Source organism: Panthera leo, chromosome C2, assembly GCF_018350215.1.
Source record: "Panthera leo isolate Ple1 chromosome C2, P.leo_Ple1_pat1.1, whole genome shotgun sequence".
In the NCBI taxonomy this organism is placed as follows: domain Eukaryota; kingdom Metazoa; phylum Chordata; class Mammalia; order Carnivora; family Felidae; genus Panthera; species Panthera leo.
The window spans coordinates 114592907-114611811 of NC_056687.1; the positions used below are offsets into that span (position 1 = coordinate 114592907).

An 18905-nucleotide genomic window follows, 5' to 3' on the forward strand; every position below is an offset into this window, starting at 1 on the left:
TTCCACTGCCCACAGAATGATGTCCAGTTTCAAGAATCTTTGTCTGCTGGACCAGGATGAGCTGAGTCCCCCAAGCAGGGTCTGGTTCTCACTCATCTGCAGGTATGCCTAGCACTGAGCACAGTTAATGGCACATAAGCCAAATGGAGCTCATGAATGAATGGCAACTGAGTGAAAATGTAACCCACAGAAAACACAGGCACCATGTGTGCAAGTCTTGGTACAGTCTCATGTCAAAGTAAAAAAAAACAAAAAATTAACTGGAGAGCCCTTTATTATTTTTTTAAGTTTGTTTATATTGAGAGAGAAAGAGACAGCATGAGTGGGGAAGGGGCAGAGAGAGGGGGAGGGAGGGGAAATCCCAAGCAGGCTCTGTGCTGCCAGAGCAGAGCCTGTTGCAGGGCTTGAATCCATGAAACCGTGAGATCATGACCTGAGCCAAAACCAAGAGTCAGATGCTTAACTGACTGAGTCACCCAGGCACCCCAACTGGAGAGCCCTATAGATCTTTGCCAAGTTTCTCAAGGAATACCAAAAAACTCTGTTTATAATGTAAAGCAAACTTACGAACTTATATCTCACCTCCATGGCAGCTGGCCCCAAATCTCTCTCAAATTACCCCCAATTTTCTTAACTTTCCTCATTCCCTTCCCAAGTCCCTTTCCAAACACAGCTTCCACTCTTTCCTAGAAGTACAGAGTAGCTGCTTAAAAACGCAAGCTCTGGGGCTTACCTTGATGGTTTCAAATTTCTGTCACCATTTAACTGGAACAGGTACTTGGCATGTGGTAAGTGCTCAATAAATGCAACTGGTTATTTAAATCCTACTGGCTTCTCCAATATCTTTTCTTTCTTTCTTTTTTTTTTTTAACTTGGCCTCTTTTTCCATTAATACAAAAGAAATGTCTATTAGTTTTCCAGGGCTTCCCAAACAAATCGCCACAAACGTGGTGGCTTAAAACAACAGGAATTTATTCTCTTGCATCTCTGGAGGCCAGAAGTCCAAAGTCAAGGTGTTGGTAGGGCTGTTCCTCTCCAGAGCTCTAGGGGAGACTCTGTTCTTTGCTTCTTCAAGCTCTCGTGGGCTTTCAGCATCCCCCGGTTTGTAGCTGCATCACTCCAACAGCTGCCTCTGTCTCCACATGGCTTTCTCCTGTGTGTATCTCCTCTGCGTGTCCACGGGAGTTTTGTCATTGAGTTTAAGGCCCACCCAGATAATACAAGATGATCTCATTTCAAGAATTCAACCTGCTGTGAAATGACCCTGGGTCCTTCCTCTTGTGGGTAGCGAGTGGGGAAGGACTGGATATACCTGTGATTTAATTTTTTTTCTTTTACCCTTGTCATGATGAAGATATCAAATCAGCAGCCAGCATCAACTACTTGGGAACCTGGGATGAAGCCCTGCATTCAGCCGAACACGATTCAAAGTGATCTTCCAGGGCCATGAAGAGGTTCTGGAACGCCATAGCTGTCCGGTGGAGGAAGCGCTCCAGAAGTTGCCTGCACGGTTGCGTGCAGGAACACGCAGTACCCGAAAGCACCGCAGGAGCCGTTGGGCAAGCAGCCGTCCCAGTGGTACTGCTTTGTGCCAGGCAAGTTGATGTTACAGCAGCCATGCCTTTCTTTCACAAATGTAGTCTAGCTCATCTGTGATGAGGTGCTTCCCTTGGATGGAGTCCCAGCATTGGTTGCCAGGAAGACTGCTGTTGCCCAAGTGAAAACGAACTTTCTACAGAATGGGCGGTCATGGTCTTGAACCTGGAGGAGATTCCAATCTCTCACTGCCCTCTCCTCCTGCCTGAAGGTGCTGGTGAGGAAGTGGAGAGACAGCGCCAGAAGACCAGGGTCAGAACCTACCTCTTCCAGAGGAGCCAGTGCCACACCGGCTGACTATTCAAATTATTAGGTCATTACTGTCTCCTGAATGGACCCTGACAGATAAAACAGCTTCTGGTCATAGTCTTCCAGAGATATTCTATGGCTGTGCTGTGTGTGTGTGTGTGTGTGTGTGTCTGTCTGTGTGTGTCTGTCTGTCTGTGTGTGTCTGTGTGTATGTGTGTGTGTGACATTTCTTTTGTTGCATAATTAGCAATATTCTGTACAATGTTTTCTTTTTCTTTTTAAATTTCTTTTAATGTTTATTTTTGAGAGAGAGAGAGAGAAAAGAGAGAGTGGGGGAGGGAAGACAGAGGGAGACACAGTATCTGAAGCAGTTTCTAGGCTCTGAGCTGTCAGTACAGAGCATGACGCTGTACTCAAACTCACCTACTATGAGATCATGATGAAAACCTAAGTCCTAAGCTTAACCGTCTGAGCCACCCGGTGCCCCAGTTTTCTTTTCTTTCTTTCTTTTTTTTATAACTCGCCATCATTGCATATAGGCACACATATATTTGTCTCATGTTTAACAACTACATAGTATTCTGTTGTACAGATATGTCATCATTTACTTATCCATTTTCCTATTGGAAAATTAGATTATTTCCACTCTTTTCTCCTTACAAATACTACAGTAGTATTTTTTTTTTTTTTTATTAAGAGAGAGGGTGAAAGTGAGGAAGGGCAGAGAGAGAGGGGACTCACCTGAAGGGGGACTCATGTTCTCCAGAACCCAGGCCTGAGCTCACCCAATAGGGGGCTCATGCTCACAAACCAGGATATCATAACCTGAGTGGAAGTCAGATGTTTAACAACTGAGCCACCCAGGCACCCCCACAGTAGTATTCTTTTTTTTTTTTTTTTTGGATGATAGGTTTTTTTTTAAATTTATGTTACATTTTTTTAATTTACATCCAAGTTAGCACATTGTGCAACAATGATTTCAGGAGTAGATTCCTTAATGCCCCTTACACATTTATCCCATCCCCCCCCACAAGCCCTCCAGTACCCTGTTTGTTGTCCATATTTAAGAGTCTCTTATGTTTTTTCCCCCTCCCTGTTTTTATATTATTTTTGCTTCGTTTCCCTTGTGTTCATCTGTTCTGTGTCTTAAAGACCTCATATGAGTGAAGTCATGTGAATTTGTATTTCTCTGACTGACTAATTTCACTTAGCATAATACCCTCTAGTTCCATCCACGTAGTTGTGAATGACAAGGTTTAATTCTTTTTGATTACAGAGTAATACTCCATTGTATATATATACCACTTCTTCATTATCCATGTCCATCAATGGACATTTCGGCTCTTTCCATACTTTGGCTATTGCTGATAGTGCTGCTATAAACATTGGGGTGCATGTGTCCCTTCAAATCAGCACACCTGTATCCTGTGGATAAACGCCTAGTCATGCAATTGCTGGGTCATAGGGTAGTTCTATTTTTAGTTTTTTGAGGAACTTCCATATTGTTTTCCAGAGTGGCTGCACCAGTTTGCATTCCCACCAGCAGGGAAAAAGAGATCCTCTTTCTCTGCATCTTCGCCAACATCTGTTGTTCCCTGTGTTGTTAATGTTAGCCATTCTGACAGGTGTGAGGTGGTATCTCATTGTGGTGTTGATTTATATTTCCCTGATGATGAGTGATGTGGAGCATTTTTTCATGTGTCAGTTGGCCACCTGGATGTCTCCTTTGGAGAAGTGTCTATTCGTGTCTTTTGCCCATTTCTTCACTGGATTATTTGATTTTTGGGTGTTGAGTTTTATAAATTCTTTATAGATTTTGGATACTACCTCTTTATCTGATATGTGGTTTGCAAATATCTTCTCCCATTCTGTCGGTTGCCTTTTAGTTTTGCTGATTGTTTCCTTCGCTGTGCAGAAGCTTTTTATTTTGATGAGGTCCTAATAGTTCATTTTTGCTTGTGTTTCTCTTGCCTCTGGAGACATGTTGAGTAAGAAGGTGCTGTGGCCAAGATCAAAAAGATTTTTGCCTTCTTTCTCCTCAAGGATTTTGATGGGTTCCTATCTTACATTTAGGTCCTTCACCCATTTTGAGTTTATTTTTGTATATGGTGTAAGAAAGTGGTCCAGGTTCATTTTTCTGCATGTCGCTGTCCAGTTTTCCCAGTCCCACTTGCTGAAGAGACTGTCTTTATTCCATTGGATATTCTTTCCTGCTTTGTCAAAGGCTAGTTGGCCATATGTTTGTGGGTCCATGTCTGGGTTCTCTATTCTGTTCCATTGATCTGAGTGTCTGTTCTTGTGCCAGTACCATACTGTCTTGATGATTATAGCTTTGTAGTATACCTTGAAGTCCGGGACTATGATGCCTCCTGCTTTGGTTTTCTTTTTCAAGATTGCTTTGGCTATTTGGGTCCTTTCTGGTTCCATACAAATTTTAGGATTGTTTGTTCTAGCTCTGTGAAGAATGCTGGTGTTATTTTGATAGGGATTGCATTGAATATGTAGATTGCTTTGGGTAGTATTGACATTTTAACAATATTTGTTCTTCCTATTCAGAAGCATGGAATCTTTTTCCATTTTTTGGTGTCTTCTTCAATTTCTTTCATAAGCTTTCTATAGTTATTCAGTGTATAGATTTTCCATCTCTTTGGTTAGATTTATTCCTAGGTATTTTATGGTCTTTTGTGCAACTGTAAATGGGATTGATTCCTTGATTTCTCTTTCTGTTGCTTCATTACTGGTGTATAGGAATGCAAGCGATTTCTGTGCGTTGATTTTATATCCTGCAACTTTGCTGAATTCATGAATCGATTCTAGCAGTTTTTTGGTCGAATCTTTTGGGTTTTCCCTATAGAGTATCATGTCATCTGAGAAGAGTGAAGGCTGACCTCCTCCTGGCTGATTTGGATGCCTTTTATTTCTTTGTGTTGTCTGACTGCAGATGTTAAGACTTCCAATACTGTGTTGAATAACAGTGGTGAGAGCGGACATCCCTGTGTTGCTCCTGACCTTAGGGGGAAAGCGCTCAGTTTTTCTCCATTCAGGATGATATTAGCATTGGGTCTTTCATATATGGCTTTTATGATCTCGAGGTATGATCCTTCTATCCCTACTATCTTGAGGATTTTTATCAAGAAAGGATGTTGTATTTCGTTAAATGCTTTCTCTGCATCTATTGAGAGGATCATCTGGTTCTTGTCTTGTCTTTTATTGATGTGATGAATCACATTGATTGTTTTTGCGGATATTGAACCAGTCCTGCATCACAGGTATAAATCCCACTTGGTCGTGGTGATTAATTTTTTTAATGTATTGTTGGAGCCGGTTGGCCAATATCTTTTTGAGGATTTTTGCATCCATGTTCATAAGGGAAATTGGTTTATAGTTCTCTGTTTTAGTGGGGTCTGTGTCTGGTTTTGGAATCAAAGTAATGCTGGCTTCATAGAAAGAGTTTGGAAAATTTCCTTCCATTTCTATTTTTTGGAACAGCTTTAAGAGAATAGGTGTTAACTCTTCCTTAAATGTTTGGTAGAATTCCCCTGGAAAGCCATTTGGCCCTGGACTCTGTTTTTTGGGGAGATTTTTGATTACTAATTCAATTTCTTTCCTGGTTATGGGTCTATTCAAATTTTCTATTTTTTCCTGTTTCAGTTTTGGTAGTGTATATGTTTCTATGAATTTTTCCATTTCTTCTAGATTGCCCATTTTATTGGTGTATAATTGCTCATAATATTCTCTTCTTATTGTTTTTATTTCTGCTGTGTTGGTTGTGATTTCTCCTCTTTCATTTTTGATTTTATTTATTTGGGTCCTTTCCTTTTTCTTTTTGATCAAACTGGGTAGGGGTTTATCAATTTTGTTAATTCCTTCAAAATACCAGCTTCTGGTTTCATTGATCTGTTCTACTGTTTTTTTGGTTTCAATGGCATTGATTTCTGTTCTAATCTTTATTATTTCCTGACTTCTGCTGTTTTTGGGTTTTATTTGCTGTTCTTTTCTCAGCTTTTTACAGTGTAAGGTTACGTTGTGTATGTGAGACCTTTCTTCCTTCTTTAGGAAGGCCTGGATTGCTATATACTTCCCTCTTATGGCTGCCTTTTTTGTGTCCTATAGGTTTTGGGCTGTGGTGTTATCATTTTCATTGGTTTCCATGCACTTTTCAATTTCCTCTTTAACTTCTTGGTTAGGCCATTCATTCTTTAGTAGGATGTTCTTTAGTCTCCAAGTATTTGTTATTTTTTCAATTTTTTTCTTGTGGTTGATTTTGAGTTTCATAGTGTTGTGGTCTGAAAATATGCATGGTATGATCTTGATCTTTTCATACTTTCTGAGGGCTGATCACATCCCAGTATGTGATCTATTCTGGAGAATGTTCCATGTGCACTGGAGAAAAATGTATATTCCGCTGCTTTAGGATGAAATGTTCTGAATATATCTGTTCAGTCCATCTGGTCCAGTGTGTCATTCAAAGCCATTGTTTCCTTGTTGATTTCGTGTTTAGATGATCTGCCCATTGCTATAAGTGGGGTGTTGAAGTCCCCTACTATTATGGTATTATTATCAATGAGTTTCTTCATGTTTGTGATTAATTGATGTATATATTTGGATGTGCCACATTTGGAGCATAAATGTTCACAATTGTTAGGTCTTCTTGGTGGATAGACCCCTTAACTATGATATAATGCCCTTCTTCATCTCTTGTTACAGTCTTTATTTTAAAGTCTAGATTGTCTGATAAAAGTATGGCTACTCCAGCTTTCTTTTGTCGACCATTAGTACGATAGATGGTTCTCCATCCCCTTACTTTCAATCTGAAGGTGTCTTTAAGTCTCAAGTGGGTCTCTTGGAAACAGCGTATAGATGGATCTTGTTTTCTTATCCATTCTGTGACGCTATGTCTTTTGACTGTAGCATTTAGATCATTGACATTTAGAGTGAGTACTGAAGATATGAGTTTATTGCCATTATGTTGCTTGTAGAGTTGGAGTTTCTGGTGGTGTTCTCTGGTCCTTTCTAGTCTTTGTTGCTTTTGGTATTTATTTATGTATGTATTTAATTTATTTATTTAGTTTTTTCTCCCCTCAGAGAGTCCCCCTTAATATTTCTTGCAGGGCTGGTTTAGTGGTCATGAACTCCTTTAATTTTTGTTTGCTGGGAAACTTTTAATCTCTCCTTCTATTTGGAATGACATCCTTGCTGGAGAAAGAATTCTTGGCTGCATATTTTTCCAATCCAGCCCATTGAATATATCCTGCCACTCCTTTTTGACCTGCCAAGTTTCTGTGGATAGGTCGTCTGCAAACCTGATCTGTCTTCCCTTGTAGATTAAGGACTTTTTTCCCTTTGCTGCTTTCGTGATTCTTTCCTTGCCCGAGTCTTTTGTAAATTTGACTATGATATGCCTTGCTGATGGTCCATTTTTGTTGAATCTTATGGGAGTCCTCTGTGCTTCCTGGATTTTGATGTCTATGTCTTTCCCCAGGTTAGGAAAGTTTTCTGCTATGATTTGCTCACATAACCCTTCTACCCCTTTTTCTCTCTTTTCATCTTTTGGGACCCTTATCATTCTGATGTTGTTCCTTTTTAGTCAGTCATTGATTTCTCTAATTCTTAAATCATGGTCATTTGCCTTATTCTCCCTCTTTTTTTCTGCTTCATCATTCTCCATTGTTCTACACATAGCTTATTCTCTGCTCTGCCTCATACATCTTTGTCACCGTGGCATCCTTTCTAGATTGCAGCTTGGTTATAGCGTTTTTTGTTTCATCCTGACTAGATTTTACCTCTTTTATATATGCAGAAAAGGATTTTAATCAATTTTTGACTCCAGCTCGTATTCATATTCTCGCAATTCTAAATTCTGGTTCAGACATCTTGCTTGTAACTGTGTTGGTTAAGTCGCTGGCTTTCCTTTCTTCCTGCTCTATCTTTTGGGGTGAATTCCTTCATTTTGTCTTTTTGAAGGGAGAAAAGGAATTGATAAGGTAAAAAAAAAAATTAAAATTAAAATATTAGAAACAACACACACACACACAAGTGAAATAAATGATGCTAGATCCTAGGTGTGTTTTAGTCTGGGTGTGGAAAGGGGCTTGATAGATTAGAGAAAAAAGGGGAAAGAAAAAAAAGGAAATCATTTGAAAATTTGAAAAAATACATACACTGAAATAGAATAAAATGAAATGATGGAAGTAAATAGAGGTTGAACAAATTTACACAAAAGTAAAAAATATAGTAGGAAAAAAAGTAAAGAAAAATATTTAATAAAAATTGAAAATAATAATAAATTTTTTCTGTTTCTGTATTTAAGAATAAAAAAGGAAATTGAAAGGATGGACCAGCGAACAGACTGAAATATTATTGAAATTACTTTGTTTTCCCCTAGAAGTCAAACTATGAAGGCATTTATAGTCCGGAGACTAAGCAGCTGGAAGGATTTGTGTTCCTGAAGAGCAAGGTCGGCCCAGTTGGGCGGGGCTTAGTGTAACAGCTCTACTCTCCACTAGATGGCGCTGCTTAGCTTACTGAGGTGGATTGTTGCAGTGGTGCTTGTTGGTGTGTGTGCGCATGCACAGGAGTAGTAAATATGGCGTCACCCAGCCACCCAGCCTCTAGTATCAGAATTCTGTTCTGGATCAGCAATCGCACACCCGTCCTTCATTTCAGCTTTCCTCCACTCCCCACTTTTACACTGTCCGTCCTTCGTTTCAGCTTTCCTCCACTCCTCGCTTTTATACTTTCCGTGACCAAGCCCCAGGTAGTACCTCTCTCCCGAGTTTTGTCTCAGATGGGGCTGTTTTCCCCGGCCTCTTACTTCTGAGGGACTGTGGCTTTGACCTGTTCCACCCCTCTGCGGAAGGTCTCACCGAGCAATGGCCGGGTGCCGGCTGCACCCAGGAACGTTCACGGGACCATGCTGCTGCCGGTGACTAGAGACTGTGGCTGGGTGCCAGCCCGCCTCAGAAAAAGTTCACGCGATTGTGTGGCAGCTGCATTTCAGGGATTATGGCAAATCACAACACACATCTGGCAGCAGGCTTCGCCCCCAACGACCTTGTTCCAGCACCAGCAAATGTGGTTGTTCTCCCAGGTCCACTGGGACCTTTGCCTGTGGCAGTCTACACAGCCTCTACCAGATATCCTCCCAGCAGGGGAACCGCCTCTCCCCGTGGCCTGAAGACCCTGGACTTCACTCTGCTCCCGGGTATTCGCCCTTCTCACCAGAGCACCACCAGGTATTGAGCTGCAGAGTTTCAGACTCTGCGCTCCCCCTGTTTTTAGAGTCTTAATGGAATTTAAACCCTCTCCTTTCTCCTTTCTCCCTTTTTAGTTTAGTCTCTGTGGCTGTTTCCAATTTTCCACTTTCTCTCCAGCTGCTTTTGGGGGGGGGGTGCTTTTCCCATACTCTCCCTCCCACCCCGGTCTCCGTCCTCTCTCTGCAAGCAAAAACAGCTCTGCCCTCCGCAGCTTCTCTCTGCCCCAGTTCACCTTTCCGTTCCTGCTGAGTTCTGTGGTTCAGGTTGTGCAGATTGTTGTGTTAATCTTCGGATCAGTTTTCTAGGTGTGCAGGATGGTTTAGTGTTGGTCTGGCTGTATTTCATGGATGTGAGAGGCAAAAAAAACTTCCATGCTGTTCTGCTCTCTTGGCTCCTCCCCCCACCCCCAGTAGTATTCTTATTTGTGAGGTCCATATGCCCACGTGCAAGCATATCTTATCTGGAAAATCATTTCCTGGAAAAGATTCTACCTCCTTAAATTCTCTCCAAACTATCTCCATGCTGCCTTCTTCCACCATATCACAGGTATTTTTCATTAAAAAAAAATAATAATATATATATTTAGTGTTTTTTATTAATTAGAATTAAGAAAGCATTTTGCATGTAAAATCCATGAAAAACATAATCCAGGGAAAATTATCATCAGATATTTGAGACAGGAATGCCTACACACACACACACACACACACACACACACACACACACACACACTTTTTCCCAGAATTTAAGTTTCTTCTTGAGAATCCATTATGCACTTTCTAAAGTTAATAACATTTTCCTCATACTTGCATCAAACTGACCGCTAAAATAATAACATAAAAACAGATGAAAATATTTTAGTACATTGTGAATTCCACCTCTATATAACTTGATTGATCATTTTATTCTTGTAGCAGTTAACTGGCTGTATCAGGTGCTGTCTCTGACATTTACACTTCTTGTATTAGTGTATCTGTTTTCTTGATCACCAAAATATCTTTCACTTTTCCTTTTCCTATTCTCTATCCATTCAATCTTCATGTCCTATTTTTCTTTTTTATTTACCTTTTTAAAAATATTTATTTTTGAGAGAGAGAGAGAAACTGAGCAGGGGAGGGGCATAGAGAGAGAGAGAGAGGGACAGAGGATCTGAGGTGGGCTCTGTACTTATAGCAAACAGCCCAATTTGGGACTCAAACTCACAAATCGTGAGATCATGACCTGGGCCGAAGTTGGACACTTAACTGACTGAGTCACCCAGGTGCCCCATTATTTTCCTTTTTTTGAATTGAGGTATACTGAGATATAATTTCTATACAGTGAAATTCACACTATTAGGTGCACAGTTTTGATAAATATATGTAGCTCTGTAACCACCACCATGATAAAAATACTATATAAAATATTTTCCCATACCCAGAAAGTTCCATGTGCCCCTTTGTAGGCAACTCCTTCCCATACCCTAGCACCTGGTAACTATTGGTCTGATTTCTGTATCAATGGCTTTGACTTTACCAGAATGTCCTATCCATGAATCATACAGTGTGTAGTTTGACTTCTTTCACTTAGCATAAGGCTTTTGAAATTCATCCGTGTTGTAGTATCGGTTTATTCCTTTTTATTGCACGGTGTTTTGTTTATGAATGTACACTTTACCAATTTACTAGTCAATACTCCTAATTTTGGTGATTATGAGTAATGTTGCTCTAAACATTCCTGTCAGAGCATTTGTGTGGACTCCTGTTTTAGTTTTCTTGAGTAAATACCTAGTAGGAAAATGACTGGGTTGAATCATAAGTATATATTTAATTTTGTAAGAAATCGCCAAACCCTTTTCCAAAGTGGCTTGCTTGGCATTCTCCCCAACATTTGGCCTTTTTTATTTCTGATGGAATTACTGCACTTGTCTCTGCAATGATCTCTTAGTTCTATGCCTTCCAAACTCTGATCCGTCCCTCAAATGAGCCTCTAAAATGCTCTCCACTCTTAAGTAGTCTGACTTCCTGGGGATAAAGTCCAAACTCTTCAGCCTGACACACACAAGGGTCTTGAAGCACTGAGGTCCTTCCTCACCCACCCTCCCTGCCACATTCATTTCCACTCAGGCAGCTGGACACTGGCTCCAACTTGCAGAGTTGGCCCCTCTTTCCTAACTCAGTGCTTCTGGGTAGCCTAATGCAGCTGTTTGGGCAGAGCATTTATTTGCTATTTTGAATTCCCAGCATGAATACACTCCATGAATTTTGGGTACATTTATCCACCTGAGTGTGTCTACCAGGTACTTTTTTTTTCCAACTATTTTTTATGAAAATTTTCAAAAACTTGAGAAAATTGAAAAATTAGTACAATGAACATCCAGATTGAGTTCAACAGTTGTTCACATTCTGTTATGTTTGATCCCTTTATCTATCTACCATGCATTCATTTTTCCTCCCCCTGCCCTCCTCTCTCCTCCCCTTCTGATTTCCCTCCCCCTCCCCTACCCGCTCCCCTCCTCCCCCTCCCTCCTTCTTCTTCTTCTGCTTCTGCTTCTCCTCCTCCTCCTCCTCCTCTTTCTCCTTTTCCTCCTCTTCCTACTTCTGTTAAACCATTTCAGATTTCAGATGTTTGCTAAACCATTAGCAAAATACACTTCAAGTATATGTATCTCCTAAAATTTAGAGCAACCTCATTTGTAACCCCACCATTACTTTACCCAAAATAAATTTAAGACCCCTTCTAATATTGTCTAATACTCTCTGTATTCAGAGTTTTGTAATTATCCTCAAGATATATTTCACCTCATTTTCCAAGCCAAGCTCCAATCAAGCATCATACAATGCATTTATCTACCAGTGAATGTTTAACTTTGATTGAGTCTCGTTTTGCCCAACTACCTGTTTCTTAACCTTGGTGATTCAGTTCTTTCCCTGTCCTTTTAAGAAATCTCCCATGAACCCCCAGTTCCATTCAAGTTCCCTTTGCCTACTGTACTTCCATGAAGCCTATGCTTAAATCTACTGGAGATTTGACATTTTGTATCACAAACCTTTTGTTGAACTTTTCTATTTCCCCAATTAGACTCTGAGCAGAGTGCATGTTGAGGGCAAAAAATGGGTGTTCTTTGCCTTCCTGCTAGATGACAATTGCTCAATACACATTTAAAGACTAAACGATGGAATATAGTTCTTTAATCCCTCCCTGTGAAGAGCTGCAATAAATAAATGGACACTGAGGCCTGGGGCCAGGAAGAAGAGGGAAAAGGGCAGGTAAGATAAAAGTTTTAGAGGTCATTCCAAATATAGAACACTGCTTGGAGAGCTTTGAATATGAATTGTATACTTCTTCCCCTCTCTCAGTAGGTGAAACACTAGGTGTTTACCTTTAACTAGAGATAAACATAGAGTCTAGCAGTCCCATAAACACTTTTGGCCAGATAATTCTCAAGAAAGAATTATAAACACAAAAATCAAGGCTACTGCAAGCCAGTGGTCCATTTCTGTTTACACAGCTGTTCTGCTGCTTTTAATGTATTTTTAAGGAAACATCCACTCCCAGTGGGTCCCTAGATTGGGCCATGACTAACACTTTATGCCCCTGGTCACTGAAGAAAATCACAATTCATCCACTTTGAACCTTAGGGATGAAGTTTCTCCCTGAATATTAGCCTTTTCGGCAGTTAAATTTTCATCTTTGTGGCAAACTTTTTTCAGTAAACTTGTTTGAGATACTTCCTTCTTCTCCACTTCCCATCATCTGTAGGATTACTTTCAGGATCCCACGTTAACTTTGATTCCAAAGTGACTCAGAAGCTGCACACCAAGACTATTTTAGGTGGAGTGTTTCCTCCTGAGTCACCTTGTCCCCTGGTAGCAAGCATCCTGCGGATTTCCTCAGCTCTGCCGTGGAGAACAGGAAGCCAACGCCAGAAGCAGCCAATAAGCACAGCAGCCAGAGACTCTTCCTGGTTCCTGGAGGACCAGCAAGAAAATCCTGATTTAGTAAGAATTCCTTGGCAAGAAAATTGGGAGTTTACTGGAGACAAATGGCTTCAGGAATATTTTTTTTTTATGAGTACACATATTTTTTTCAGGAGGCAGGTTATAAAAGAGTGTTCTTAGAAATGAACTTAAGTACATTTTTGTTTTTTTTAGTTGTCCAGGGAGACTTCATTAGATGTTTGTATTAATGGGATAACCAAAATAAGGACATTACTCAACTCCCCCTTTGACAATTTTTAAAACGTTTATTTATTTACTTTGAGAGAGCAGAGCGTGTGCGGGAGTGGGGGAGGGGCAGAGAGACAGGGAGAGAGAGAATCCCAAGCAGCCTCCGCACTGTCAACACAGAGCCCTACATGGTCACTTAACTGACAGAGCCACCCGGGTGCCCCTCCCTTTTAAATAATTTTATCAAGTTTTCCAGCCTGTCATATTCTCTTCATTCACTTCTGTCACTCTTACTGAACAATCTTCCAGATGACAATTAGCCCTGCTCTTCCTCAAGTCTTCATAACTACCTGTGACAAAAACATCACTGGAGACATCTTTCTGGGCTTGACTAAGACTGGGGAATATTAGTCATGCTTGTTGCCCTTCCATGACCCTGTCTCCACAGCAGACATCAATAATCGATCTAACTAACCTATCTGGCCTGTGTATCTCTCTAACTGAAACCAGCGTGTCTTTAAAATAATATTGTAGGCAGCCACTACCAACAAATCAGAATATCCAAATTCAAAACCCATTTGCAATGAAGAGGGGATTAATGCACAGAAGTGTATCAGGCAAGGGTAGGTGAAGAGTCCAAAGAATATAAAATCTTGGACTTAACGTCTAAAGTTGAGCAAGTTGAAATTTTTTTATTTAGATCCATTTTTTTTCACATGCAAAATGAGATCAATAATGCCTTTGCCTCAGTGTCGCTGAGCTCATTTTTTGTTTTAATGTATGTCAGAGCTTCTAATACTGTTTCTAGCTCAAAAAAGAGATATTCATTAGATACCAATTCATCATTATTTTGAGGGACACCCTGTTTAGGGGTGACCATTCAGCTCAGACACTAAAATTTACTGGAAGCAATAGCATTTGAAACAAAATAGAAATTGGTCAACGATTTCTATTCTCTGTAAGCTTAAAAAAAAAGGTATTCCTAGTTACTCCTCTTCAAAGTGAAAAATATGAACAATAAAAACCTTTACAAAATCTCAACTAAACCCTTTTGATTCTTTTTTCCAATCCTCTTGCCTCCCACCCTGCTCACCACTCACTCCCATGGCCACACCTTGTGTTAATCTGCTGGGGCTGTTATAACAAAATACAGACTAGTGGGTTTAAACAACAGAAATTTATTTTCTCACAGTAATGGAAGACAGAAGTCCCAAATCAAGATGTTGATAGGTTTGCTTTCTCCTGAGACCTCTCTCCTTGGCTTACAGATGGCTGCCTTCTTTTGTCCAATGAAGGTCTTTTCTCTGTGCACCTGGGTATCTCTTTGTGTGTTCAAATTTCCTCCTTTTATAAGGACACACGTCAGATTGGATTAGGGCCCATCCTACCAACCTTGTTTTAACTTAATTACCACTTTAAAGGCCCTATCTCCCAAATATAGTCACAATCTGAGGTTATAAGATTTAGTGCTTCAACATATGAATTTTGAGGGGACACAATTCAGTCTATAATATACTGTTAGACTTTATCTTCATCAATTTTGGAAACATCTTAATCTCAAATTCCAGTATCCCACTTCTCAATCACTAAATTCTATCTTTCTACCACTTTCTCTTTCTGCTACCCCAAACCAGTAATTCTTCAACCACACTGGGACACAATCTCCAAATCCAGCCTTTTTTATTTGAACTGTTCTTCACATTCTCTTATGTCCTTACTTGCCTTCTTTCTTGCACTAAGTTCCACAGTCCATCAATGTAATCACTCTCTTACATACATTCTTGAGTCCTTTGCCCCTCTCTCCTCATGGTACTTGTCTAGCAGAATACCAATCCTGGTGATTCCAGCTTTCTTTCTACTCTCCCCGCACCTCTGGAGCTAAACTTCACTAGAAAAAACACTCAGTTATGTTGCCTAGTCTCACCATAAATTCATGACCTCATTGGGCCCTCCCTGCCTGCTGGTGATCCTGCCACATTGCTGTAGACTATTCACCATCCTAGGCAACTGTTTCATACCTTTTTTTCTTTCTCCAAACCGTTAATACTCTCTCCCACTCTCATTCTTGGCTGGTAAACCTGCTTCCTGTTTCACTGAGAAAACAAAAGCAATCAGAAATTCCCACTACTTCCAATCCCATCTGTTCAGTCTTCTCTTCTGTGAGTAGGACTGAAGTGTCCAGGCTGTTAAGACCAGCTCCTCTATCCGTATGCATGCTCCCACCCCTTCTCATTTACTCAAGGACATGTTCCAACAATTCTCTTTCTCTCTTGCATCATCAAACCCTACCTCCCCTCCCCCACTCTCAACAAGAACATGCCCATCAACGAATGGACATGCTATAATTTTTCCCATTAAAATTTTCCCTTGACTTCCACTTTACCTCCAGCTATTGCCTCATTTTTCTGCTTTCCTTGGAGTAAAACTCCAAAAGAGCTCCCTTTGTCTCTCTTTCCAATTCCTCTCTTTCCATTCTCTCATGAACCCATTCCAGTTACACTCCCATGTCTATTGCACCATCAGAGTTTCTCTTATCAAGGTCATTGGTGACCTCCACGTTGTTAAATCCAATAGCCAACTCTCAGTCCTCCCATATTACTTGCTCTATAGGCAGCATTTGACTCACTTGATTACTTTTTCCTAAGCCAGAAACTCAACTTCTAGGATAAGCTTCTGGTTTTTCTTCTAACTCACTGGCCACTTCCCAGTCTCCTTTGCTGGCTCCCTGTCATTCCCTCAAACTGAAGTCATTGGACTACCCAGGACTCAGTCCTTGGGCCTCTTTTCTGTCTACACTTATTCTTGTACTGTCTTATGGCTTTAAATACCATTCAAATGCTGACAACTGTCATATTACTCCATCCCACATCTCTCCCCTAAACTTCATATTTGTATATCTACTGCCTAATTGACATCTCCACTTGGATTTTAATAGGTATCTCAACACTTGGAATGTCTGAAACTTACCACCTCATCTTCCCCCTCCCAAACCTGCTCAACCTGTTGTTTTGTTCATTTCAGTTAATGACAATTTCATTTTTCCAGTTGCTTGGGCCTTGAACTACGTAGTCCTCTTTTTTTTTTTTTAATTTTTTAAAATGTTTTTTATTTATTTTTGAGAGAGAGAGAGAGAGAGATAGAGAGAGAGAGAGAGAGAGAACGAGTGGGGGAGGGGCAGAGAGAGAGAGAGGAAGACACATAATCCAAAGCAGGCTCCAGGTTCTGAGTTGTCAGCACAGAGCCCAACGCAGGGCTTGAACTTGTGAACCACCAGGTCATGACCTGAGTTGAAGTCAGATGCTTAACTGAATGAGCCACCCAGGCACCCCCCCCCCCCCCCCATATAGTCATCTTTGATGTCTCTTTTTCTCTTATACTCAATCCAGTCTGTCACCAAATACTGTTGATTCTGTCTTAAAAACATGCAGGGGTACCTGGCTGGCTCAGTCAGTAGAGCATGTGACTCTTGATCTCAGGGTAATGAGTTTGAACTCCACATTGGGTGTAGAGGTTACTTAAAATAAAATCCTTAAAAAAAATACATACAGAATCCAACCTTTTCTTACCATCTCTGCTACTTCTGTCATGGTCTAAGCCACTATTATCTCTTACCTGGATTACTGACATGACTTCAGAACTCATCTCCTTTCTTTCAGCTGGATCCTTTACAACCTATTCACAACACAGCAGCCCTGGTGAGCCTTTTAATATAGCAAGTCATTTTCCTACTCAAAACTAATCTCAGATGTTACTACTTTTCCCCTCTTGCACTTGGCTCCAGCCACAGCGGTCTCTTTGACAGAATTAACTTCTACCTCGGGGTTTTTGCACACTTGCCATTTTCTCTGCCTAGAATGCTTTCCCCCAGTTTCCCTGTATGCCTCACACTCTCTGCTTCCTTCAAATCTTTACTCAGATGTCACCTTCCCAGTAAAGTCTTTCCTGACCACTCTGTTCGAAATGATAACCCCAACCCCATTCTCTGGCACTCCTACTTGTCCTTTTCTTGATTTATTTTAGCCACACTTATCATTACCTGACAAGCTGTATTTTTTTTTTTTTTTTTTTTTTTTTTAATCATTAGTCTTCCCACAGTAGAATGTAAGCTCTACAAGGGCAAGGATTTTGGACTGTTGTGCTCACGGATCCATCTCTCCCCACCTCTTAGAACAGTGCCTAGCACATAGGAGGTGCTCAATAAATATTCAGCCAGAACTGTTGCTTTTCCCATCATCTTAAGGGTTCAAGTAAATATGATTTTAGTTTGCTTCTATGTCCCTGGGGGAAAAAAAAAGATTTAATGACTAGACTTTGTGATACACTTTGCTGGAAAACACTGTACAAAACAGAATACAACAAAACAAAACAAAATCACATTTACCAGGGGGTACCAAGTAATCTCTTTGGAACCCATCATAGAATAAGACTGTTAGTTTCTAAGTTTGTTTTATTTGAATCCAAAAGTGGTTCAAATATCTCAGTTTTTGAAAATAAGCACTTTAAATATAATATAATTTTAAATTATTTATATAAAAATAAGTTTTTATTCTCTTGAGTTAAAAGTATATATGTTGCTAGAATATTAGTACTCTCTGGAGGACACCAGAAAATTACTGTAAACACTCTGGGATCAAGATTTTAAGAGCTCATGATACAGATATTATTTGGGTACCAAGAGAAGATAAATAAACAGACTTTACTTCTGATCTCTGTATTATTTTGACAATTAAGTCCCTCTAACTTCTCTTCTTCTTCTTCTTCTTCTTCTTCTTCTTCTTCTTCTTTTAATGTTTATTTATTTTTGAGAGAGAGAGCACGTGCATGTGTGTGCACAAGTAGGGGAGGGGCAAAGAGTCGGGGAGAGAGGATCCCAAGTGGGCTCTGAGCTGACAGTAGCAGGCCCCATGGTGGCTCAAATTCATGAGCCATAAGATCATGACCTGAGCTGAAGTTGGATGCTCAATGAACTGAGCCACACAGGTGCCCCATTTCTTTTTATTATTACTGGTGGCTCCTATTTATTGCCTATTCCTTCCATATCACCTGACACTGTGGTTTGCACACATAATCTTGTTTAATCTCCACATTATTCTTCTGAGGAAGGTAACTTTTTTTTTTTAATTCCCATTTCATAGATGAGGAAGTTGAGATTAAGAAAGTTAAGTTGAGCAGGGTTCTGACATTACCAATAAAGGAGCGGCAACGAGGCCGGGCAATCCTTGAGTTCCTTACCACCATTGTCTACATCACTTTTAACATATTAGTGTCAGAATTCCTTCCCTTAATCCTTTCCTCATGCCATCCAAATTGGAGGAGATCTGTGACTCTTTCAATTTAAGACAATCATTTGGAATGGAGAATTCTTAAATCCTTGTTTCAAACTTATTGCTCATAAAGTCTTAATCAAATTACCCCAATTCTTTTACCCATTTTCCTAAACAGTAAGAAAGATATGAATTTAATTCTGTTATTTTTCAGAGAGATAGTAATAACAGGTATGAACTCTTAGAAGGAAAGCTTTACTGGTATTACAACAGTAAACTCACCAACAGTGTTATCTTGTTTTTCTCACTCACCAGCCTGTCTCTTTCTTTGTTCTTTTTGTGGCCCCTACAGTTTGAACAAAGTTTGGTGATAGTGAGCACAAAATAAAGAA

The 18905-nt window shown here is 40.2% G+C and overlaps 1 pseudogene; it reads right to left on the minus strand.

Annotated features, from left to right (window-relative positions):
• Positions 1 to 1156: 1156 nt before the first annotated feature.
• LOC122229333 lies at positions 1157 to 18487 on the minus strand (annotated as a pseudogene).
• Between the last annotated feature and the right edge of the window lie 418 nt (positions 18488 to 18905).